The following is a 27481-nucleotide window of genomic DNA, read 5'->3' as shown; positions in this document are numbered from 1 at the left end:
AAAATATGACATGACGGGAACTGAATTTTATGAATGAAGATTTTAAAAAGTTACTTGTAAGTTGTATATGTTATATCTGTGTATTCTACTTGGCTGTGTGCTTCATAAAAAGAGGGGGGGGGGGGCGTCTTGAACATAGTAAATAGCCATAACGTTTGAACGGTAAGTACTAGGGCTTTCGTATTTCAAATATGTAATCCTTGTGAAAAGAACTTTTATTGGATACGACGAACTTTGACCCTTTGACCTAGACCTTGGAGAACACATGTGTACATCTGAATCTTTTTTTCTGTTTCGTTTCTATGGCAACCGTGAGCGACTCATTACAATTATTTTGAAAGTAGAAATCACTTTGACACATTGCAAGGAATAAACATTGAAAGTTTCAAAACGATTGCCTGAGTAGTTATTGAGAAAATCGAAATTAAAGAATTTTAACTTTCACCTGGTTTCCATGGCAATAATCGATTATATGAAAATTTTAAATACGAGTTGCAGAACTACAGATACTAATCATTAAAATAAGAAAAGTTTCATGACGAACGTTTAAGGGACCAGAGAGAACACTCTCGGACAAAATTTGTCGCTTTTTACAGGTTTCCATGGCAACGGTAGACATATTGGAACTGAACGACCTCACTGCACAACTACAACCAGTGATCGTCCTTGAAGGAAAGTTTCAGGAAGATTGTCCCAGCCATCTCCGAGAAACAGCCTGGATAAAAAAAAACATGCGTACAATATCAATATGTCGTCCCCGACTTCGTTCGGGGCGACATAATAACTCCTGAATTTTTCTCATCAATAACTCCTGAATTTTCCCCTTCAATTCGAGCATTTCTGCATTGCAGAGAGCTGATGTGTGTTATGAGATAATAAATCATGTGTGAACTTTCTCAGTTTAGCGGAATCATGAACATTTTCGGCGAGATGAATGTTTTGTATACAGTGGTGATCAAGGCTTTGCGAACCATCAGGAGCGGATCAAAGAATTTATGAATGAATAAAAACTATGGAAATGACGTACCAATTTTTTAATTTATACTTGCACTATCTAATGAAATGAATAATATACAAGTGATAGATATACAAGAAAACGCGAAATGATAATAAATGCAGCTGACAATCGTTATTTTTTTTTTATATAGATAAAATAAAATATTTATAAATTCAAGAGACAAAACAGAAGGAGAATGAATGATGGCAAAATATGACATGACGGGAACTGAATTTTATGAATGAAGATTTTAAAAAGTTACTTGTAAGTTGTATATGTTATATCTGTGTATTCTACTTGGCTGTGTGCTTCATAAAAAGAGGGGGGGGGGGGCGTCTTGAACATAGTAAATAGCCATAACGTTTGAACGGTAAGTACTAGGGCTTTCGTATTTCAAATATGTAATCCTTGTGAAAAGAACTTTTATTGTATACAACGAACTTTGACCCTTTGACCTAGACCTTGGAGAACACATGTGTACATCTGAATCTTTTTTTCTGTTTCGTTTCTATGGCAACCGTGAGCGACTCATTACAATTATTTTGAAAGTAGAAATCACTTTGACACATTGCAAGGAATAAACATTGAAAGTTTCAAAACGATTGCCTGAGTAGTTATTGAGAAAATCGAAATTAAAGAATTTTAACTTTCACCTGGTTTCCATGGCAATAATCGATTATATGAAAATTTTAAATACGAGTTGCAGAACTACAGATACTAATCATTAAAATAAGAAAAGTTTCATGACGAACGTTTAAGGGACCAGAGAGAACACTCTCGGACAAAATTTGTCGCTTTTTACAGGTTTCCATGGCAACGGTAGACATATTGGAACTGAACGACCTCACTGCACAACTACAACCAGTGATCGTCCTTGAAGGAAAGTTTCAGGAAGATTGTCCCAGCCATCTCCGAGAAACAGCCTGGATAAAAAAAACATGCGTACAATATCAATATGTCGTCCCCGACTTCGTTCGGGGCGACATAATAACTCCTGAATTTTTCTCATCAATAACTCCTGAATTTTCCCCTTCAATTCGAGCATTTCTGCATTGCAGAGAGCTGATGTGTGTTATGAGATAATAAATCATGTGTGAACTTTCTCAGTTTAGCGGAATCATGAACATTTTCGGCGAGATGAATGTTTTGTATACAGTGGTGATCAAGGCTTTGCGAACCATCAGGAGCGGATCAAAGAATTTATGAATGAATAAAAACTATGGAAATGACGTACCAATTTTTTAATTTATACTTGCACTATCTAATGAAATGAATAATATACAAGTGATAGATATACAAGAAAACGCGAAATGATAATAAATGCAGCTGACAATCGTTATTTTTTTTTTATATAGATAAAATAAAATATTTATAAATTCAAGAGACAAAACAGAAGGAGAATGAATGATGGCAAAATATGACATGACGGGAACTGAATTTTATGAATGAAGATTTTAAAAAGTTACTTGTAAGTTGTATATGTTATATCTGTGTATTCTACTTGGCTGTGTGCTTCATAAAAAGAGGGGGGGGGGGGCGTCTTGAACATAGTAAATAGCCATAACGTTTGAACGGTAAGTACTAGGGCTTTCGTATTTCAAATATGTAATCCTTGTGAAAAGAACTTTTATTGGATACGACGAACTTTGACCCTTTGACCTAGACCTTGGAGAACACATGTGTACATCTGAATCTTTTTTTCTGTTTCGTTTCTATGGCAACCGTGAGCGACTCATTACAATTATTTTGAAAGTAGAAATCACTTTGACACATTGCAAGGAATAAACATTGAAAGTTTCAAAACGATTGCCTGAGTAGTTATTGAGAAAATCGAAATTAAAGAATTTTAACTTTCACCTGGTTTCCATGGCAATAATCGATTATATGAAAATTTTAAATACGAGTTGCAGAACTACAGATACTAATCATTAAAATAAGAAAAGTTTCATGACGAACGTTTAAGGGACCAGAGAGAACACTCTCGGACAAAATTTGTCGCTTTTTACAGGTTTCCATGGCAACGGTAGACATATTGGAACTGAACGACCTCACTGCACAACTACAACCAGTGATCGTCCTTGAAGGAAAGTTTCAGGAAGATTGTCCCAGCCATCTCCGAGAAACAGCCTGGATAAAAAAAACATGCGTACAATATCAATATGTCGTCCCCGACTTCGTTCGGGGCGACATAATAACTCCTGAATTTTTCTCATCAATAACTCCTGAATTTTCCCCTTCAATTCGAGCATTTCTGCATTGCAGAGAGCTGATGTGTGTTATGAGATAATAAATCATGTGTGAACTTTCTCAGTTTAGCGGAATCATGAACATTTTCGGCGAGATGAATGTTTTGTATACAGTGGTGATCAAGGCTTTGCGAACCATCAGGAGCGGATCAAAGAATTTATGAATGAATAAAAACTATGGAAATGACGTACCAATTTTTTAATTTATACTTGCACTATCTAATGAAATGAATAATATACAAGTGATAGATATACAAGAAAACGCGAAATGATAATAAATGCAGCTGACAATCGTTATTTTTTTTTTATATAGATAAAATAAAATATTTATAAATTCAAGAGACAAAACAGAAGGAGAATGAATGATGGCAAAATATGACATGACGGGAACTGAATTTTATGAATGAAGATTTTAAAAAGTTACTTGTAAGTTGTATATGTTATATCTGTGTATTCTACTTGGCTGTGTGCTTCATAAAAAGAGGGGGGGGGGGGCGTCTTGAACATAGTAAATAGCCATAACGTTTGAACGGTAAGTACTAGGGCTTTCGTATTTCAAATATGTAATCCTTGTGAAAAGAACTTTTATTGGATACGACGAACTTTGACCCTTTGACCTAGACCTTGGAGAACACATGTGTACATCTGAATCTTTTTTTCTGTTTCGTTTCTATGGCAACCGTGAGCGACTCATTACAATTATTTTGAAAGTAGAAATCACTTTGACACATTGCAAGGAATAAACATTGAAAGTTTCAAAACGATTGCCTGAGTAGTTATTGAGAAAATCGAAATTAAAGAATTTTAACTTTCACCTGGTTTCCATGGCAATAATCGATTATATGAAAATTTTAAATACGAGTTGCAGAACTACAGATACTAATCATTAAAATAAGAAAAGTTTCATGACGAACGTTTAAGGGACCAGAGAGAACACTCTCGGACAAAATTTGTCGCTTTTTACAGGTTTCCATGGCAACGGTAGACATATTGGAACTGAACGACCTCACTGCACAACTACAACCAGTGATCGTCCTTGAAGGAAAGTTTCAGGAAGATTGTCCCAGCCATCTCCGAGAAACAGCCTGGATAAAAAAAACATGCGTACAATATCAATATGTCGTCCCCGACTTCGTTCGGGGCGACATAACTAGTGCTAATTGTAACGGGAACCGTTACAGATGTTCCCCAAACGCTCCCCAACTCCCTTTTGGTGCCATATTCCCTGTAAGCCTTATTAAATAAGACAACATCTTTGCATTTTTGACTTTACCAACGTTTTCCCAAAAGGATACCAATTATATTCAAATTTTAACATTGCATGCGTGCCCATGTGAATGCACGTGCATAAGGATCACATAACCTTGTCTACACTTTCTATATATGTAAATATACTTTTTATGAAAGCATTTAGTCCAAAAGTATTAAAAATCACTCATTCAAGTGTATTTTCAATTTCACTTGTTCCAAATGCACGCACGTGCGTGCACGTGCATGATGACCATACCTTCTTGTAGGAGGCCCTTATATCTATCTATGTTCTAAATCCCATCCTGTTTGGTTGAAAACCAAGGGAATTATAGCCATTTCAAGTTTCAGCCAATCAGATTGCAGCACACGTGCATCCACGTGATTTCAATTTTTTTTTCTAAATCATATTGTAGAATATCCTAATGCATAACTATGTTTTAAATTTCAAAGCATTTCGTCAAAAATCAAAGGAGATATGGCTATTTAAAGTTTCAGCCAATCAGATTGCAGCACACGTGCATGCGCGTGATTTCTTGAATTTTTTTGTATATCATATTGCAGGACATCCTAATGCATGACTATGTTTTAAATTTCAAAGCATTTCGTCAAAAAATAAAGGAGATAGAGCCATTTAAAGTTTCAGCCAATCAGATTGCAGCGCACATGCATGCGCGTGATTTCATGAAATTTTTTCTATATTATATTGTAGAATATCCTAATTCATGACAATGTTAAAAATTTCGAAGCATTTCGTCGGAAAACAAAAGAGATATTGAGATTTTTGTTTCAGCCAATCAGAGGAAGGCGCACGTGCATGCGCGTGAGTTCATGCTAATTTGACAGTGTCATATTATTAACACTTTTAATATATCTTTATGTAATGAGTTTCAAAGCATTTCATCAAAAGATGTAAAAGGTATAGCTATATTAAGTATATCAGTCAATTCACTCATTTCACGCGCACGCACGTGCAGGCGTATGCGCGCAAAATGACCTTCGTTCCGCACACCTACACTACACACCTATTAACCCTAAAAAGGTTTTAGCTCAGTTGGGTGAACAGTTTCTGAGAACACTCGCGGACAAAAAAGTACCGGAGAACAAATAAGAAAAAAAATAATAATAACTAGACTCTTGTTGCCATGGCAACAAAAAAGTCTTCCGTTCCTGTACGATACCGTTTGCATTGATTTTTATATGCAGAGAAATGTGTACATTATGTAATAAATTTAAAATTGTAAGAAACTAAGTATGTCATTTCGGTACTCGCAGTCCTTTGATTTTTACTGCAAAAATGAATGTATCTGTTGTCCCTCTGCATGCAATTTTTTTTTGGTTAAGAAGCATATTCAAACTTTCTTTAGATTAAAAAAAAATAAATGCGGAGTATCTAGATATACACCGACTTTGATTTTCACTACAAAAATGAAAGTATTCGCCGTCCTTGATGTATACACATGACAAATTAAAATACGTGTTTATATGAATTGAATTTTTGCATTCAAAGAAAGAATTACATGTATATATAAGTCAAAGTAAAATAAAATAGTTAATATCCTTTCAGTACTTGCGGTACTATGATTTTTATTGATTGACAAAAAATAGGTAACTTATTGTATGCATTGATGTTTATGTGTAGGAAAAACATGCCTGTTTATACTACATTCATGTACATGTACATTTTAGTGAGAAAAAGGTTGGTATCTAAAACAGTCCTCTCAGTACTTTAGGTACTTTGATTTTCATTGCAATTATGTTATCTTAATCTTAATATAAATGAGTCTATATGTTTTGATTTTTGTATGCAGAAAAACATGTAAACGTAACCTTCGTGTAATTTAAAGTAATAAATGCCCCTTTAGTACTTTCAGTACTTTGATTTTATAAATGCAAAACGAAAGTGGCTGAAATCTACAAAACGCGTGATCTGATTTTAAAACAAATTATATATTTGGCTATTGTGGATCTATCTCTATTATGCCCAGATATATCTTGAAAAAAATATTAAAAACAAAAAAGTCGAAAATTGACCGAAACACAAATTCACTTCCGGTCCAGACAGGAAGTATCAGAAACACACGAAAACTACTTTAAAACAAAGAGAATGTCATGACCTAATAATCCTGTAAATTCCACATCTTTACCTTAAACCGTTCTTGAGAAAAATTCTGGACAAAAATTCATTTTAAATTTAGAAAATCGGCCATAACTTCGGAGCGGAAGTAAATTTTTCAAAAAACGGAATTTTATATAAACTTCATATATCAGCTTACTATCATGTGAAAAATTGTGAACATCTATCCAACCATCTCTGAGTAATCGCGCTCACAAAATTTGGGAGGAATAATAATAATAATAATAATAAAAAGAAACAATACAATCACTATAAGTCTTCCGTTGTGAACGGAAGACTTAATAATAATAAGAAACAGAGTAAAAACAATATGTTCCCAAACTCCGTTTGGCGAACATAACTAGGGCTAATTGTAACGGGAACCGTTACAGATGTTCCCCAAACGCTCCCCAACTCCCTTTTGGTGCCATACTCCCTTTAAGCTTCATTAAAAATGACAAACTCTATGCATTTTACACTTTAACAACGTTTCCCTGAAGTATACCGAGTATATTCAAATTTTAGCATTTGCACGCGTGCACATGTAAATGCATGTGCGTAATGACCATGTTCTCTTGTCTACACTATCTATATACATTAATATAATAAAATAATAAAGCATTTAATCCAAAAGTATTAAAAAATACGCTTCATCAAGTGTATTTTTGATTTTACCCATCTCACGTGCATGCACGTGCATGCATGTGCATGATGACCTTACCTTTTTGTAGGAATCCACTATGTCTATCTATGTTCTAAATCCCATCCTGTTTGGTTGAAAATCAAAGGAGTTATACCCATTTAAAGTTTAAGCCAATCAGATTGCAGCGCACGTGCATGCGCGTGTTTTCATGATACCTGCTATATATTATATTGTAGTATATCCTAATGCATGACTATGTTTAAAATTTCAAAGCATTTCGTCAAAAAACAAAAGAGATATTGAAATCTTTGTTTCAGCCAATCAGAGGGAAGCGCACGTGCATGCACGTGAGTTCGTGCTAATTTGACCATGTCATATTATCTAGACTATTAATATATCCTTATAGAATGAGTTTCAAAGCATTTCAATAAAAAATGTAAAAGTTATGGCTATAATAAGTATATCAGTCATTTCACTCATTTCACGCGCACGCACGTGCATGCGTATGCGCGCAAAATGACCTTCGTTGTGCACACCTACACTTGACACCTATTAACCCTAAAAAGGTTTTAACTTAGTTGGGTGAACAGTTTCTGAGAACACTCGCGGACAAAAAAAGTACCGGAGAACAAAGAAGAAAAAAAATAATAATAATAATAACTAGTGCTAATTGTAACGGGAACCGTTACAGATGTTCCCCAAACGCTCCCCAACTCCCTTTTGGTGCCATATTCCATGTAAGTCTTATTAAATAAGACAACATCTGTGCATTTTTGACTTTAACAACGTTTTCCCAGAAGGATACCAATTATATTCTATGTTTAACATTGCAGGCGTGCGTATGTGAATGCACGTGCGTAATGATCATATCGTCTTATCTACACTTTCTATTTATTTAAATATACTCTATATTAAAGCATTTAGTCCAAAAGTATTAAAAATCACCCATTTAATTTCACTCATTCCAAATGCACACACGTATGTGCACGTGCATGATGACCATACCTTCTTGAAGGAGGCCCTTATATCTATCTATGTTGTAAATCCCATCCTGTTTGGTTGAAAACCAAGGGAGTTATAGCCATTTGAAGTTTCAGCCAATCAGATTGCAGCACACGTGCATCCGCGTGATTTCATGAATTTTTTTGTAAATTATATTGTAGGATATCCTAATGCATGACTATGTTTTAAATTTCAAAGCATTTCGTCAAAAAACAAAGGAGATATAGCCATTTAAAGTTTCAGCCAATCAGATTGCAGCACGCGGGCATGCGCATGCTTTCATGAACATTCTTATATATCACGCTTTAGATTTTCATAATGTAGGTCTATGTTCAAAATTTCAAAGGATTATGACAAGAAACAAGAAAGATATTGAGACTTTAGTTTCAGCCAATCAGAGCGAAGCGCACGTGCATGCGCGTGAGATCTTACTTTTTTGACCATGTCATTTTGTCTATCCTTCTAATATATACTTATAATATGAATTTCAAAGCATTTCATCAATAATTTAAATAGTTACGTCTGTATCAATTATGTTGGACATTTCTCATGTTGCACGTGCGAGCTCTTGCAAGCACACGTGTATGCACATGCTTTCATGATAAATCTTATATTACAGGCTGTAGATCTCCCTAATGTATGACTATGTTCAAATTTTCAAATGATTTTATCAGAAAACAAAAAAGATATTGAGACTTTAGTTTCAGCCAATCAAAGCGAAGCACACGTGCATGCGCGTGCGATCTTGCTATTTTGACCATGTCATCTTGTGCATACTTCTAATATATCCTTACATTATAAGTTTCAAAACATTTCGTCACAAAATAGAAAAGTTACGGTTATATCCATTATATATTGGTCATTTTAAGTTTTGCACGTGCGCGCTCTTGCAAGCACGTGCGCGCAAAATGACCTTGATTCCGCAAATCTACATAACATGCCTACTTACCCTAAAAAGGTTTCACCTAAGTCGGATGTGTAGTTTACAAGATCACTCGCGGAAAAGATTTTCCCAGGAAGAAAAATAATAATAATAATAAGAATAATAATAATAAGAAACAGAGTAAAAACAATATGTTCCCCAACTTCGTTTGGGGAACATAACTAGGGCTAATTGTAACGGGGACCGTTACAGATGTTCCCCAAACGCTCCCCAACTCCCTTTTGTGCCATTTTCCCTGTAAGCTTCATTAAATAAGACAAACGCGAAACATTTTAGATTTTTAAAAAGTTTTCCCAGAAGTAATCAATTTCAGCATTGCACGCATGCGCACTTGAATGCATGTGCGTAATGACCATATCATCTTGTCTACACTATTCATATATTTTAATATACTAAATATTACAGCATTTAATCCAAAAATATGTTTAATCTAGTGTATTTGTAATTTTACTCATTTCACGTGCACGCACGTGCATGCATGTGCATCATGACCATACCCTTTTGTAGGAGTCTATAATGTCTATCTATGTTCTGAATCCCATCCTGTTCGGTTGAAAACCAATGGAGTTATAGCCATTTAAAGTTTAAGCCAATCAGATTGCAGCGCATGTGCATGCGCGTGATTTGATGAAAATTATTATATATCATATTGTAGGATATCCTAAAGCATGCCTTTATTTTAAATTTCAAAGCATTTCGTCAAAAAACAAAAAAGATATTGAAAATTTTGTTTCAGCCAATCAGGGCGAAGCGCACGTTCATGCTCGTGCAAGCAATTTCATGATGACCATACCTTCTTCTAGGAGTTCATTATGTCTGTTTATGTTCTAAATCCCATGCTGTTTGGTTGAAAAACAAGGGAGTTATAGCCAATTAAAGTTTTAGCCAATCAAATTGCAGCGCACGTGCATGCGCGTAATTTCATGACAATTTCTATAAACCATATTGTAGAACATCCTAAAGTATGCCTATGTTTTAAATTTCATAGCATTTCGTCAAAAAACAGAAAAGATATTGAGATTTTTGTTTCAGCCAATCAGAGCGAAGCGCACGTGCATGCGCGTCCGTTCGTGCAAATTTAACAGTGTCACATTATCTACACTATTAAAATATCTTTATATAATGAGTTTCAAATCATTTCATTAAAAAATGTAAAAGTTATAGCTATATTAAGTATACAAGTCATTTCACGTGTTGCACGCGCGCACACGTGCATGCGTATGCGCGCAAAATGACCTTCGTTCCGCACACCTACACTACACACCCATTAACCCTAAAAAGGTTTTAGGTCAGTTGGGTGAACAGTTTCTGAGAACACTCGCGGACAAAAAAGTACCGGAGAACAAAGAAGAAAAAAAAGAATAATAATAATAATAATAACTAGTGCTAATTGTAACGGGGACCGTTACAGATGTTCCCCAAACGCTCCCCAACTCCCTTTTGGTGCTATATTCCCTGTAATCTCTATTAAATAAGAAATACTAAATTGAAGTTAAACTTATCAAGGTCTTCCCAGAAGAATACAAAATATGTTTAAATTTAAGCATTGTACGCTTGTTCATGTGCGTAACAGCCATATTATCTTGTCTACACTATCTATATATTTTAATATACTTGATATCAAAGATGTTATCCAAAAGTATTAAAAAATACACTCATTCGAGTGTATTTTTAATTTTACTCATTTCACGTGCACGCACGTGCAAGCAAGTGCATGATGAATACACTTTCTTGTAGGAGTCCCTTATATTTATCTATTTTCTAAATCCCATCCTGTTTGGTTAAAAAACAAGGGAGTTATAGCCATTTGAAGTTTCAGCCAATCAGATTGCAGCACACATGCATGCGCGTGATTTCATGAATTTTTTATCTTAATCGTATTGAAGGATATCTTAATGAATGACTATATGTAAAATTCCAAACATTTCGTCAAAAAACAAAATAAATATAGCCATTTAAAGTTTCAACCAATCAAATTGCAGCACACGTGCATGCGCGTGATTTTATGATTTTCTTTCTATATCGTATTGTAGGATATCCTACTGCATGACTATGTCTTAAATTTCAAAGCATTTCGTCACAAAACAAAGGAGATATAGCCATTTAAAGTTTCAGCCAATCAGATTGCAGCACGCACGCATGCGCATGCTTTCATGAAAATTTTTATATATCATGCTGTAGATCTTCATAATTTAAGACTTTGTTCAAAATTTCAAAAGATTATGACAAGAAACATGAAAAATATTGAGACTTTAGTTTCAGCCAATCAGAGCGAAGCGCACGTGCATGCGCGTGAGATCTTGCTATTTTGACCATGTCATCATGTCTATACTACTAATATATCCTTATATTATGAGTTCCAAAGCATTTCATCAAGAAATAGAAAAGTTGCGGCTATATCTATTATATTAGTCATTTCACGTGTTGCACGTGCGCGCTCTTGCAAGCACGTGCGCGAGGAACATGTCATTATGCCTATTCAACTAATATATACTTATATTATGAGTTTCAAAGCATATAGTCAAAAAAAAGAAAAGTTACGGCTATATCTATTATACTGGTCATTTCACGTGTTGCACGTGCACGCTCTTGCAAGCACGTGCGCGGAAAATGACCTTGATTCCGCAAATCTACATAACATGTCTACTAACCCTAAAAAGGTTTTACCTACTTCGGATGAACAGTTTACAAGATCACTCGCGGACAAAAAAGTACCCAGGAAGAAGAAGAAAAATAATAATAATAAAAAACAGAGTAAAAACAATATGTTCCCCAACTTCGTTTGGGGAACATAATAATAATAAGAAACCGAGTAAAAACAATATGTTCCCAAACTCCGTTTGGGGAACATAATAATAATAATAAGAAACCGAGTAAAAACAATATGTTCCCAAACTCCGTTTGGGGAACATAATAATAATAAGAAACAGAGTAAAAACAATATGTTCCCCAACTTCGTTTGGGGAACATAATTAAACACGCTTTCACGAGGTAAAAGGTTAATCCTATGTAAATGTACTCACCGAAAAGATTCAAAATCATGATACTTTTAATAAGAAAACATAGAGCGCAAGGTTGTTCAACAAAGATATTTTCACACAACCTTGGATAATATAATATACACATTATATTTCGATCTCGACTTTGAACAAATCTACGCTCAATGTTTACGAAGGCTGTGAAGTGGGTACCTGTCACAAATTTCTTTTGATATTCATGAAAATCACAGGACCCCCACCTTCAAAACACAGCTTCGTGTGTCGTCTATTGCATTTATTTAATATTTTTAAACCCTGGCTCATAAACTACAGACGTAAGAGAATAATATAATGTATATTTTAAGGTTTTTAATGAAGGTATAAAAATTGATGAGTAACCGGGGACCACAGATAATGTCTTATTGACACTTGTTCTTTTCATAATTTTTGTACTTATTTGGTATTTTTTGTCTGCTATTTCCCTCATGTTTTCTTTAATACTATATATACCATATAATCTATGAAATGGTGTAAAAGGCTTTATCATTGCAAAAATCATTGCAAAACACCACAAATCACTTCTTATTTCATATCATGCTAATAAGCATTGGTATCTAAGTCTATAGATTCAAGAAGATCTTATTTATCTAAAACTGTATTATTTATTTTCTTTTTATAGAGTACAAATGTCAACTTTTATAGGACCTTTTCTTGGACTTCCAAAAACCTTGAATCTCATAAAGATGAAAAAAATGAAATTTCTTGCATAAAAAAAATAATTTTCAAGCTTCATTTTGATGCATTTCAAATTAAATATTAGTTTTTGGAGTTATCCTTCCTGGCTGAGGATCGGATATCCTTAATATTTATTACAAATTCAAATATATATTATACATATCATAAATGAAATATTTTGACCCTTATTAGTTCAGTTTTAAATGGCACTCCAATTCATCTAAAATGCTCTAAGGGGCAGCCAGGCAAACACTCTAAGGATATGGTCAGTGCGTCAAATCGTGGCATTAAGGGGTAAAGAGTTAACACAAGAAATGACACTCAACACAAGACCATGGAGGAAAACAGATTGATTGATTGTATGTTGTTTAACGTCCCTGTAGAGAATTTTTCACTCATAGGGAGACGCCACCACTTGCTAGTAGTGGAGGACTACCCCTGCGAGGTGAAATTCATAATTTCAGGAACTTTTATGAATCGTTCATGAACATTCATGATGTGTTCATGACTGGTTCATGACTGGTTCATAAAGATGGTTCATGAACTTTATTCATGAATATATTCATAAAATGTAGTTCATGAACAAATGATGAATATATATGAATATTGGTAATTTTCATTTTAAAGACAGAAAAAATGTAGAGTTCAAGGTATCATGAATGTTCATGAATTTTCATGAAGACTAAAATAATTGACAAAAATGATTGACAGAAAACACTCAATACTCTCATAATACAACTTTTGCATGCAGATGCAATTGTTGAACAAGCCCCTGGTATAATTTATAGTTAACTAGTGCTAATTGTAACGGGAACCGTTACAGATGTTCCCCAAACGCTCCCCAACTCCCTTTCGGTGCCATATTCCCTGTAAGCTTCATTAAATAAGACAAACTCTGTGCATTTTTGACTTTAACAACGTTTTCCCAGAAGGATACCAATTATATTAAATTTTTAGCATTGCACCCAAGCGCAGTTGAATGCATGTGCGTTATGACCATATCATCTTGTCTACACTATTTATATATTTTAATATACTATATATTAAAGCATTCAGTCCAAAATTAATAAAAATCACTCATTCAAGAGTATTTTTAAATATACTCGTTTCAAATGCATGCACGTGCGTGCACGTGCATGATGAGCATACCTTCTTGTAGGAGTCCCTTACATCTATCTATGTTCTAAATCCCATCCTGTTTGGTTGAAAAACAAGGAGTTATAGCCATTTAAAGTTTCAGCCAATCAGATTGCAGCACACGTGCATGCGCGTAATTTCATGATTTTTTTATATAATTTTGTAGGATATCCTAATGCATGACTATATTTTAAATTTCAAAGAATTTCGTCAAAAAAAAAATGAGAAATAGCAATTTAAAGTTTCAGCCAATCAGATTGCAGCACACGTGCATGCGCGTGATTTCATGATTTTTTTTCTATATCATTTCGTAGGATATCCTAATGCATGACTATATTTTAAATTTCAAAGAATTTCGTCAAAAAACAAAGGAGAAATAGCCATTTAAAGTTTCAGCCAATCAGATTGCAGCACGCGCACATGCGCATGCTTTCATGAAAATTCTTATATATCGTGCGGTAGATCTTCATAATATAGGACTATGTTCAAAATTTCAAAGGATTATGACAAGAAACAAGAAAGTTATTGAGACTTTAGTTTCAGCCAATCAGAGCGAAGCGCACGTGCATGCGCGTGAGATCCTGCTATTTTGACCATGCTATCTTGTCTATACTACTAATGTATCCTTACATTATGAGTTTCAAAAAATTTCATCAAAAAATAGAAAAGTTACGGCAATATCCATTATATTGGTAATTTCACCTATTGCACGTGCGCGCTCTTGCAAGCACGTGCGCGCAAAATGACCTTTGTTTGGCAACTCTACATAACATGCCTACTAACCCTAAAAAGGTTTCACCTAAGTCGGATGTGTAGTTTACAAGATCACTCGTGGACAAAATTTTCCCAGGAAGAAGAAAAATAATAAGAATAATAATAATAAGAAACAGAGTAAAAACAATATGTTCCCCAACTTCGTTTGGGGAACATAATAACATTCTTTCACCATCTGAAAAAATAAATCATGAAATCTCTAAACATTTCGTGTTTTTATTTGATTTTAATTAAACAAACAGTGCATCACCATTGACAGCATTTTTTTTTCAAATTCATTACTTGTGTTTCTTCATAATTTAAATTAAACAGTTATATTCATCATAATGTGCTTTAATTAATGTCATTTTTCATCACATAACTTTGTTCGACCGAATTTTCTCTAACATCAAACTTTAAACAAGTTGTTGGAAAATGAAACATTCTGTAAAATGAACTTTGTGAGCTTCGTAAAAAACGTTTTATATATTTATTAACAACTAAAAAATTATATCACTTGTCTGTACTGTACCGTATTATTCCTGGATCGAAACGCTATATACATTTCAATTTTGGTGCAGTTAAAATGTCAACAGTTTCCCTTGCTTCGTGCGTAAATGATAGAGCAGACTGCATGGTTGTAAAGTATCTATGACAATCCACATTCGTATTTTGTAGTTTTAATTCTCCTATGCGTCTTCACAGCTCAGAATATTCTGTCTGAGGGCGAGAGCTTGTTATTATCATGTCATAGGGGGCCGCCATACTTGCTATACGAAACTAAAAGTCAATACATGTATAATTTATAACGTAAAAAATTCGAATTCTTCATTGATAAAACTTATTTTGATATAAAAAATTGTATTTTCAGTAAAAATCATTCAGAGAGTGTTTGTAATTTTTTTTAACAGAAATCTTGGAAATTCGAAACTAACGTATTTCTTAGCTCTACCGTACATTTTTGAATAGGCGCAAACTTGAAAACGCGCGAGACGTTGGAAGTGGGAATTTGCAGAGTGGAAGAATCAGTATTTGTGATCTATTATTCGCATGGTCACTGTGCCGTTTTCGTATTGCATAATTTTATTTCGATCGGGTTCAATATTCTGTTTATACTAATTATGATAGCCATGCGGTTTGCCTGGCGTTTTGGCTGCTAAGTTTGGTGGTGTTGGCCTCCCTAAGGAGTAAGTTTTATATTGTTTTACTTGAATTTATATCTAACTTGATCACCTGTATCTAACAGTATTATGCAATATATTTTATCATGTTTAAATTCTGCAACTACAATGTTTTGTAAAACCGCGCATTTCCAGCATGCGATAGGCATAGGCCAGTTCAGCTCACATGTTAAAGTTACGCATTTATAATTTTGTATGATTGCTTATGATTTTGATATTTTGTCAAATTCTTATTATGCTTTTGTAATTTGTAGTTTTTCACCCTCTCACAAGGTGTGTCCAATAAACAGTACAGTCACTGATCTTTGTCAACTTTTTAAGAAAATAACAGAATATGAAGAAGGAAGACTATATATAGGATTGATCTACTTCATAACTGGTGAGTGACAAAAAATGGAGGCAATCACTGAGTCAGAAATCTGTCTGTAAATGTTACTGTCTATTTGTAAAATAACTAATTAAAGCACATTATGATAAATTAATATGTCTCTTTTTTTAATGCAATTTTTGTCTAACTTTGCTTTGAGTTTGGATCCAACCATATAACATACATTAATTATAGACTGAGACTCAAAACATTCATAGGCCTGATTGATCTACAAAATGGCGGTCCAAGAAAGTAGGCTTAAATTCCATTCAGAATGTTTTAATTTGGAAGTGTCTCTGATGCAAAATTAAATGAAACTAAAATGCAAGAAAATACAAAAAAGTCTTATGTTTTACAATCATGGGTACTTTCAGAAAATCTTTCTTCTTGAAGGAAAAAGAGAAGCAGTTCAGAAATGTTGATGAGCAGAAGACAAGAAACTCTGGCTGCACAAAAATCTGAGCTCTTGAAAAAGAAAGAAAAAAAAAAGAAATGAAAATATGAATGATATTCAATCAAAGGATCCAAATGATGAAATTCTGGAAATTCCACATGGAGAGACAATAAGGATTTTTGAATTGACCATCTGTGCTCAAACTGCTTGAAAGCACTGAAAACTGTTACCCTGGTGCTGAACAAACTTTTCTCCTAGACTGGAATTAAAAACTGTTCAATTTCTGGCATTATAACACAATTTGAAACATGCTGAGGAAGGATCCCCCTCTCCTTTTGACCAAGTAAGGTTAAACATTCTGCAAAGAGTTGCATTTGAATTGAATTTTTTATACTTTTACCAGGAATGAACTACATTACTCATTTACTATGGTTTAATGTGTCAGAATTGTCTATTTTAAGTTTTTTAACAAAGATTTTGTTGCCATGGTTGGAAAACAAACAACATTTCTGTGAAATCTTTCAAGATGCTGTATTATAAATCATCTACTGTTACTTTTTTAGCATGACTTCATGCATTTTCATGAATAAACATGAATAATAATATTGCATTTTTTGTTTACAAATAAGCAAGAATATTCATGAATGCTAATGGTTCATGAATTTTATTCATTCATGAACATTCCTGAAAAAATTCATCAAATTATTCATGAATAGTTCATGAAGATGCGATGAACTTATTATTGGACATTCTTGAAATGATGAATCTTCATGAATATGACTCTTCATGAATTATTCATGAAAAAAAATATTCATGAATATTCATCAATTTTCTTTCATGAATAAAAATTAATGATTTGAAAATGTCCAATAATAAGTTCATAGGATCTTCATGAATATTTCATGAACATTTCATGAATAAAATTCATGAAAAATTCAAGGAAATTCATGAATTATTCATGATCGTCTCGCAGGGGCACAAATGCTCGGCACTCAGGGCCTTTGAGCAGTGTGGGATCTTTTTCGTGCCATCACCTACTGCGACACGGGGCCTCAGTATATATGGTCTCATCTGAAGGACCGGTCTCCACGTCTCACAGTGGGATTCGAACCCGCGACGTAAGGATTGACTCCTTACTTTGCGACTCTAGAGCAGACGCTCTAACCACTGCGCCACGCGGGCGAGGAAAACAGATAGTAATAATGAGGAAAACAAATAATAATAGGCTAACAATGATCAGTTCATCCAAACAAGAGGCCAATGGACGGCAACGCTCACCTGAGTACACTGACTAGGAAAAAAATTGCAATAATCAGTTCAGTATTTAAAGTTAATATGAGGGGGGGCAGAAGAGAGAGAGGGGGCTTGAATTTAAAACTACTTCATGATGCTTCCATATCAATATATATGCACAGTAATGATGCTATATCCCCTCTAGTTGTGTGAGGTTGTGAAAAGAAAACACTTTCATTTTTAATATACATACCCCAGACGTAATCATTTTTTGAAGCATCCATTGCCATTCCTTTACCTTCTACCTATGTACATAAAAGGCCCACATCATGAGCAGGGTAATTGTTAAACTGCAAAAGATAAAAAAACAGATCAAGCTATAAAATTTGAGATAGCTATATATAGGCTAGCTTTATTTAGCTATTAGGAATAGCTTGATTCAAGCTATTTTATAACACTTTTTTCTCATTAGACAATTTTGTTTGTGGTTTGGGTTTGATCGCCTGTGGCCAGATAGCTCGGTCCATGGAGCACCTGATTGGAGATTCAGGGGGCCTGGGTTCAAATCTCGGTCTGGTCTGCTTCATTTTTCTCCTGATCCTGCATTACATTTGGTGCCACGGTGCCACCATACCCTGAAACTGACAGGTGAGAGGTCTGCAAGTAATGAACCTGTGTTGGGGTGGGGGTAGGGGGGGGAATGAGATGGTCAGTCCAGTTTGATTGCTGGTGCCATGGTGGCTCGATAGCTCAGTCAATAGAACATAATGTTGTTACGATAGTCACTGAATATTGGAAAATCATTGCCAAGGAAAGAATGTCAGCAAAAGTTGATTAAAAAACTTTCAAATCGATAGGCACGACACTATTTTTTTTTTTTCAAAATGAATTTTTAAACAAAATATGATTTATCATTGAACATTAACAAAAGATGTTCCTCTTTTTCTTACAATGGGACCCACAAATTGTAGCTGAGCTAGTGGATTTTACTCTTGCCAATTAATCTTTGTCTGTCTGATCAATTAGCTGATTCAATTTTTACCAACTTGAAGAATGTTAATTGTAACTGACTTAAACTTTATTTGGGGATCAACTTAGACATTCACCACACAAAACAGAATTATCATTACAGCTATTCAGGCTTTTGACATCGTGCAGAACCCCACATATGGGGGCGTGGAATGGTGACATCTGGGGGTGCGGAATTCGAAGCGTAATTTGCAATGTACGTTGACCTGATTAGCTTTCCTATAGTGATTGAGATGAAAGTCATCCTTAATTCACTTATGGCGCAACACAGTGATATCCCAGCTAGCTTACTGTTACTCATTTCCCAGCTCAGGACATGTCCTAGAAATACGTGAACACTTCTGCAATATCTGGCAAGACCATGCGGGAACGCAAATTTGACTGTTTCTTGGTGAAAATAGATGCCTTAAATATCATTCAGCTTCATTTGACTTATGTGAGGGACTACTAGATATGATTTTGCTCCAGACACTTTAATGTTTCCAAGAATTCCATCTCAAATAAAGGGGATAGACTTCAATTTCAGTGTGTGGCACTCTGGCAGTCAGGGGCATCATGGAATCAAGTTATTTTTTAAAATAACTTGTTTAGGTTACTTCACTTATTTATCAATAAACAAAAAAATAACTCATTTGTGTTAATGCTTAAAAAGTAAAATGCCTATCAATTTTGCCAAAAAACATTAATATTTTGAGTTTGCTGCTAATTTAAGATGATTAAAGGCTAAGAAAATTGTAAATACATGTACTTCTTTTAATAGACTCAACAAACCTTATATCTCCTGAGCAGATATGATGATATTAAAAAAAAAAACCTAATATTTTTCAAGGAATCTAAGTACTGAAAGTACTGAATCGAGGTGACGTCTTCCAGTTAAATTTGAAACTCATCCCAAAGTAACTGGCACAGACAAAGATTTAAATCTAGGAGAAACCTCAATGAAAATCACTGGAAAGAAAAAGTGAGCAACACGACAATGTATTTTGTAACTTGTTTGATGTATAACAGGTCTGGACGATTTCTAAATATGGAAGTCAAGAACGATAACTGAAAGTTGCTATAAATGTACATCAAGTACACGTAATTATTTTTCTGTCCAATCAGACAACAGCATTTTTACACACCTCAAAACATATTTTTAAAGAACAAAAAGATAACACGTGCTTTTGTTTTTTTCCTCAAAAAGATTTTTTAAACAAAAAATCTGTAGAAGTTAGATGATACCTTTTGAAGAATAAGGTATTCCCCATATTTTTACCGTGAACAACCTTGACATTTTTATCTCGGTAAAGAAAAAAAATAATGCACAACAAAATGTAATCGTTTACAGAGGTACAGATCGCATCAACAAGTTTTTATCAAGTTCAATTATAACATTTACCAGAATATACATGTATATAATTTTGCTTAGCCGTCCGATTTTCATCGATAATGTTTAAATTCCATTTCTATAGATCAACTCACACAAGTGTTTATCATATGGACTATACATTATCACGGGTTTCATGAGCGCCAAATACTTAGCTATGTAGACTTTAAATGGGCATACGGAAAGGCGTATAAAGTGGAGAAAAGAGAACCTGTAATTATACATGAATGCGTTTTATCAGTGCTCCAGGTCGCACTTACTTTTAGGTCGCTAAATGGCCACCTAAAATTTTTTTTGGTCGCCATTTCAGAATTTCTGGTCGCCATAAACAAATTTTTCACTCGTCATGATTAAAACATGTGAATAACACTGTTAAAACAATAAACTAACTTCCACATGTGTTATGTTTTTATTAAATCAAAGATTATTAATTACTGTGACTAGAAATCTTTTGCTAGTTGAAGGATAATTTTTTATTAAATACAACCACCCTTTGTATAGTACACAGAAGAACACAAGTAATCTGATCCTAGAATTAGACTGTTTAATCAAAAGAAAATAAAACTTGGACAGTTGTTAAGACAGGACTTTGCCAATTGTTTATCATGTTTACCTGTTTACTTACTACTACGTATCTTAACCATAACTCAGTCGTTATCAATGCCGCCAAAACACTTAAATGTGATATGCAAGCCATTGACCAAATGCTCTAATAACAAAGTCAGAGAAACTCTAGAAAGTTTACGACATTTGGATGCCATTCTCTCAGAAACGTTATGTATATACGTTTCTGGTTCTATCTAACTTAACTATTACAGCATGCTGTCATAACATTACGTGATCTAAGTCCATATGACGCTTTGTAAAGTGTGTTAAAGTATCTATCTTCAAATGCTGTCTTGATAGAGAATCTTGAAAACGTAAATGTCGATCCCGATCATAAAAAGATGGACGTTTCTCAGTCGCGAAAATGCGACTTAGTTTTAATTTCTAGTCGCAAAACCAATTTTTGGGTCGCAACTTGGAGCACTGTTTATCCCAATATCTTACCTCGCATGTCAGAAACTGCATGGACTATTCTGTAATAAACATTCAACAATGATATAGACTGATATCTTTTCGATAAGATTTTTATGTCAGGCTCTAAAAACTGAAAATTTACTGTATTTATATCAAATTTTAAACGTAAGTTAAACTTCTAGGATTGCTTAGAGACAGATTTTTTTATCCCACTTAAAACGTATTCTAAGCTTTCAATTCGTGTTTGTTCATGGTAGAATTGTCATAAATATTATATTATTCCCAAATGCACATAAAGTTTACAAAAAGTTTGTTCTAAAAAAATCTTTTAAGCAAAAAACTTAAAAACCACGTGTTTTATTTATTTTCTCATGGGTTTGTCTAAATGCTGTTATCTGATTGGTCAGAAGGATTAGTGCCTTGTTTATTCCGTGTATTAATAGCAATTCACAGTTATCGTTCTTGACTTCCTTATTTAGAAATCCTCCAGACCTGTATAACAAGATGTGTTTGTGAAACACTATGTGCCCGGCGGCAACAAAGTTCAAAAAATCTATTTTTAGCATATTGGTCACAGGCAAGGTCACAAGGTCATTGACCTTGGTGTCGTTTGAAAGAACTTAATCGGTGGAGTATGCATACCAAATATGAATTTCCTATCTCCTATGGTTCAAAAGTTATGGTAAAAAGTGTAAAAAGCTATTTTTAGCATATAGGTCACAGTCAACGTCACAAGGTCATTGATCTTGATGTCATTTGAAAGGACTTTATTAATGGAGTAAGTATACCAAATATGAATTCCCTATCTCCTATGGTTCAAAAGTTATGACAAACAGTGGGAAAAACTATTTTAGCATATAGGTCACAGTCAAGGTCACAAGGTCATTGACCTTGATGTCATTTGAAAGGACTTAATTAGTGGAGTAAGTATATCAAATATGAAGTCCCTATCTCCTATGGTTCAAAAATTGTTGGTAACAAGAGGCCCAAGGGCCACATCGCTCACCTGAGCACATCTACTAGAAAAAAGCACATATCAGATAAAAACTGAAAGTTTACTGGAGGGGGGGGGGGGGGGGGGGGGCTTGAATTTTAACCCTCCTGGGTGTCATGATTTGAACAATGTAGAATCTACACTACCTGAGGATGATTCCATATAAATAGAAAAATATCACTAATCATGGCTTGGAAGTACTTGAAAAGAAGATTTTAAAAGGTTTCCCTATATATCCTTATGTACAACTTTGGTCAGCCATTTTGGGCCCAAAACTAGCCCCAGAGGTCATGATTTGAACAAGCTTGAATCTTCACTCACTGAGGATGATTCCACGTAAGTTTCGTCTTTCCTGGCCCAAAGGTTATTGAGAAGAAGATTTTTAAAGTTTTTCCTATATATTCCTATATAAAACTTTGGTCAGCCATTTTGGCCCCATCCTAGCCCCAGGGGTCATGATTTAAACAAACTTGAATCTACAATACCTGAGGATGATTCCACATGAGTTTCATCTTTTCTGGCATAGTGGTTCTTGAGAAGAAGATTTTTAAAGAATTTTTCTATATATTCTTATGTAAAACTTTGGTCAGCCATTTTGGCCCCACCCTAGCCCCAGGGGTCATGATTTGAACAAACTTGAATCTACACTACCTGAGGATAATTTCATTTAATAAGTTTCATATTTCATTTCTCAATGATTTTTAAGAAGATTTTTAAAAGATGTTTCCTATATATTCCTATGTAAAACTTTGGTCGGCCATTTTGGCCCCACCCTAGCCCCAGGGGTCATGATTTGAGCAATGTAGAATCCACACTAACTGAGGATGATTCCACATGAGTTTCATCTTTCCTGGCCCAGTGGTTCTTAAGAAGAAGATTTTAAAAGATTTGTTCTATGCATTTCTATGTAACTTTGGTCGGCCATTTTGGCCCCACCCTAGCCCCGGGGGTCATGATTAGAACAAACTTGAATCTACACTACCTGAGGATGATTCCACATCAGTTTCATTTTTCCAATTCCAGTGGTTATTGAAAAGAAGATTTTTAAAAGATTTTTCCTATATATTCCTATGTAAAACTTTAGTCGGCCATTTTGGCCCCACCCTAGCCCCGGGGGTCATGATTGGAACAAACCTGAATCTACACTACCTGAGGATGATTCCACATGAGTTTCATCTTTCCTGGCCCAGTGGTTCTTAAGAAGAAGATTTTTAAAGATTTTTCCTATATATTCCTATGTAAAACTTTGGTCGGCCATTTTGGCCCCACCCTAGCCCCGGGGGTCATGATTTGAACAAACTTGAATCTACACTACCTGAGGATGATTCCACATGAGTTTCATCTTTCCTGGCCCAGTGGTTCTTGAGAAGAAGATTTTCAAAGATTTTTTCCTATATATTCCTATGTAAAACTTTGGTCGGCCATTTTGGCCTCACCCTAGCCCCGGGGGTCATGATTTGAACAAACTTGAATCTACACTACCTGAGGATGATTCCACATGAGTTTCATCTTTCCTGGCCCAGTGGTTCTTGAGAAGAAGATTTTTTAAAAATGCTATTAATTTTTCACTAATTCATAATTATCTCCCCTCGGAAGAGGGCGTGGCCCTTCATTTGAGCAATCTTGAATCCCCTTCACCCAAGGATACTTTGTGCCAAGTTTGGTTGAAATTGGCCCAGTGGTTCTTGAGAAGAAGATGAAAATGTGAAAAGTTTACAACGACAACGCCAACAACGACGACAACGACAACGACAGACGACAGACAAATTTTGATCAGAAAAGCTCACTTGAGCCTTCGGCTCAGGTGAGCTAAAAAGTGTAAAAAGCTGTTTTTAGCATATAGGTCACAGTCAAGGTCACAAGGTCATTGATCTTGATGTCATTTGAAAGGACTTTATTAATGGAGTAAGTATACCAAATATGAAGTCCCTATCTCCTATGGTTCAAAAGTTATGAAAAACAGTGGGAAAAACTGTATTAGCATATAGGTCACAGTCAAGGTCACAAGGTCATTGACCTTGATGTCATTTGAAAGGACTTTATTAGTGGAGTAAGTATATCAAATATGAAGTCCCTATCGCCTATGGTTCAAAAGTTATGACAAACAGTGGAAAAAACTATTTTTACCATATAGGTCACAGTGAAGGTAACAAGGTCATTGACCTTGATGTCATTTGAAAGGACTTTATTAATGGAGTAAGTATACCAAATATGAAGTCCCTATCTCCTATGGTTCAAAAGTTATGACACACAGTGGAAAAAACTATTTTTAGCTTATAGGTCACAGTCAAGGTCACAAGGTCATTGACCTTGATGTCATTTGAAAGGACATTTGAAAGGACTTTATTAGTGGAGTAAGTATATCAAATATGAAGTCCCTATCTCCTATGGTTCAAAAGTTATGACAAACAGTGGAAAAAACTATTTTTAGCCTATAGGTCACAGTCAAGGTCACAAGGTCATTGACCTTGATGTCATTTGAAAGGACTTTATTAATGGAGTAAGTATACCAAATATGAAGTCCCTATCTCCTATAGTTCAAAAGTTATGACAAACAGTGGAAAAAACTATTTTTAACATATAGGTCACAGTCAAGGTCACAGGGTCATTGACCTTGATGTCATTTGAAAGGACTTTACTAGTGGAGTATGCATACCAAATATGAAGTCTGTATCTTACGGTTCAAAAGTTATGGCGAAGGTTAAAGTTGACAACAGACAGAAAGACAAACAGACAAACAGATAAACAGACAAACAGACAGGACAAAAACAATATACGCCCAGGATCTATCGATCCGGGCGCATAAAAACTGAACTAGTTATTCTTAAGTACCCGTCACCGTCACTATGAGCCTAACATACCTCGCATTTCTCTTTAAATTATACTTTGATTTGTTTCTTGTTACACAGAAGCTGCAGATCTGTACCTCTACGTAAACAAGAGGCCCATGGGCCACATCGCTCACCTGAGCACTAAGGGTAGGAAAAAGTACAAAATAGCTTTTTATTGTAAAGTTTAAATCCAAAAGTAGTCCCATGACCAATCATGGATTTGCTATTTTTTAGAAAATGAAGTTAAAGAATTTTCCTATATATATATCTTTAAAAACTTTGGTCGGCCATTTTGGCCCTGCCCTACCCCTGGGGGTCATGATTTGAAAAAAATTGAATCTAGACTACTTGAGCATGCTTCCATATAAATATGATGAATTATGGCTTTAACATTCTTGAGAAGATTATTTTTAAAGAATTTTCCTATATACTTCTATGTTAAACTTTGGTCGGCCATTTTGGCCCTGCCCTACCCCCGGGGGTCAAGATTTGAACAAACTTGAATCTACACTACCTGAGCATGCTTCCATATAAATATGATGAATTATGGCTTTGTCATTCTTGAGAAGAAGATTTTTAAAGAATTTTCCTATATATTTCTATATAAAACTTTGGTCGGCCATTTTGGCCCCGCCCTACCATCGGGGGTCATGATTTGAACAAACTTGAATCTACACTACCTGAACATGCTTCCATATAAATATGATGAATTATGGCTTTGTCATTCTTGAGAAGAAGATTTTTAAAGAATTTTCCTATATATTTCTATGTTAAACTTTGGTCGGCTATTTTGGCCCTGCCCTACCCCCGGGGGTCATGATTTGAACAAACTTGAATCTACACTACCTGAGCATGCTTCCATATAAATATGATGAATTATGGCTTTGTCATTCTTGAGAAGAAGATTTTTAAAGAATTTTCCTAAATATTTCTATGTAAAACTTTGGTTGGCCATTTTCGCCCCGCCCTACCCCCGGGGGTCATGATTTGAACAAACTTGAATCTACACTACCTGAGCATGCTTCAATATAAATATGATGATTTATGGCTTTGTCATTCTTGAGAAGAAGATTTTTGAAGAATTTTCCTATATATTTCTATATAAAACTTTGGTCGGCCATTTTGGCCCCGCCCTACCCTCGGGGGTCACGATTTGAACAAACTTGAATCTACACTACCTGAGGATGTATTCCCATAAGTTTCATCTTTCCTGGCACAGTGGTTCTTGAGAAGAAGATTTTTTAAATATGCCACCAAATTTTCTTTAATTCCCAATTATCTCCCCTTGAATGAGGGCGTGGCCTTTTATTTCAACAAACCTGAATCCCCTTTACCCAAGGATACAATGTGGCAAGTTTGGTTGAAATTGGCCCAGCGGTTCTTGAGAAGAAGACGAAAATGTGAAAAGTTTACAGACAGACGGACAGACAGACAGACGGACAGCTAGACAGACAGACGGACAGACAGACGGACGCCGGACAAAATGTGATCAGAAAAGCTCACTTGAGCTTTCAGCTCAGGTGAGCTAAAAAAGAATTGACAAACCCGGTCTCTCAAGATTTTTTTTCCAAGAGCTACAGATCTGCAGCTAGTTACACAGTAATAAGGATGAATATAATATATTTAATAATATTATACTTTCATGTAAATTACTTGAATCTGATTCGTCGAGAAACATTTGATAAAAAAACACTACTACCCGCTGAATAATGAAGCCACGCCCTCATGCGTAGCAACAGTCAACATTGCTTGACGACGGGTGGTATTCCAAAAAATAGCGACTGCGCATAATTTATACGCGCACAGTTCACTGTAATACGTATTTGTATAAAACATTTCAGTTTAATACAATAAATATTGCATGTAGTTGAGTGTAACATTGAAAAATCTCACCCCTTGAAAACCATTGTCAACCTCGGCTGCGCCTTGGTTGACAATGGTTTTCTTGGGGTGAAAATTTTCAATGTTACACTCAACTACATGCAATATTTATATAATATTAACAAAAAGTGCAGACACTGGGCTTAGGCCAAAATAAAAAATACCTTTGTTTCCCCTAACGCGACCGACCCAATTAAATCGCACCGACTGAAAAGATTTTTTAAATAAGATGATTCAAATATTTTTTTTATTGTTAATCAAGTTTTATAACATACAATTTCATCGAAACCAGTTTTTATCAGAATGGCCGACATTGTTCTACTGTGAATTTTAAGCATTTGTTGGAAACAAAATGACGACCAAGATGTGATTACAGGGCATTAG

The 27481-nt window shown here is 34.8% G+C and overlaps 1 long non-coding RNA gene across 1 annotated transcript; it reads left to right on the top strand.

Annotated features, from left to right (window-relative positions):
• Positions 1-15930: 15930 nt before the first annotated feature.
• On the top strand, positions 15931-17345 carry LOC134234439 (uncharacterized). The gene is made up of 3 exons (XR_009985175.1): positions 15931-15985; positions 16234-16358; positions 16740-17345. It is a non-coding gene; the product is annotated as an uncharacterized LOC134234439 (long non-coding RNA).
• Positions 17346-27481: the final 10136 nt, after the last annotated feature.

Source organism: Saccostrea cucullata, unplaced genomic scaffold, assembly GCF_032062105.1.
Source record: "Saccostrea cucullata isolate Sc308-1 unplaced genomic scaffold, CSIRO_AGI_Scuc_v1 ctg3651, whole genome shotgun sequence".
In the NCBI taxonomy this organism is placed as follows: domain Eukaryota; kingdom Metazoa; phylum Mollusca; class Bivalvia; order Ostreida; family Ostreidae; genus Saccostrea; species Saccostrea cuccullata.
Note: the sequence above shows the minus strand (reverse complement) of the source record. Positions and strands in the feature narration are given on the sequence as shown.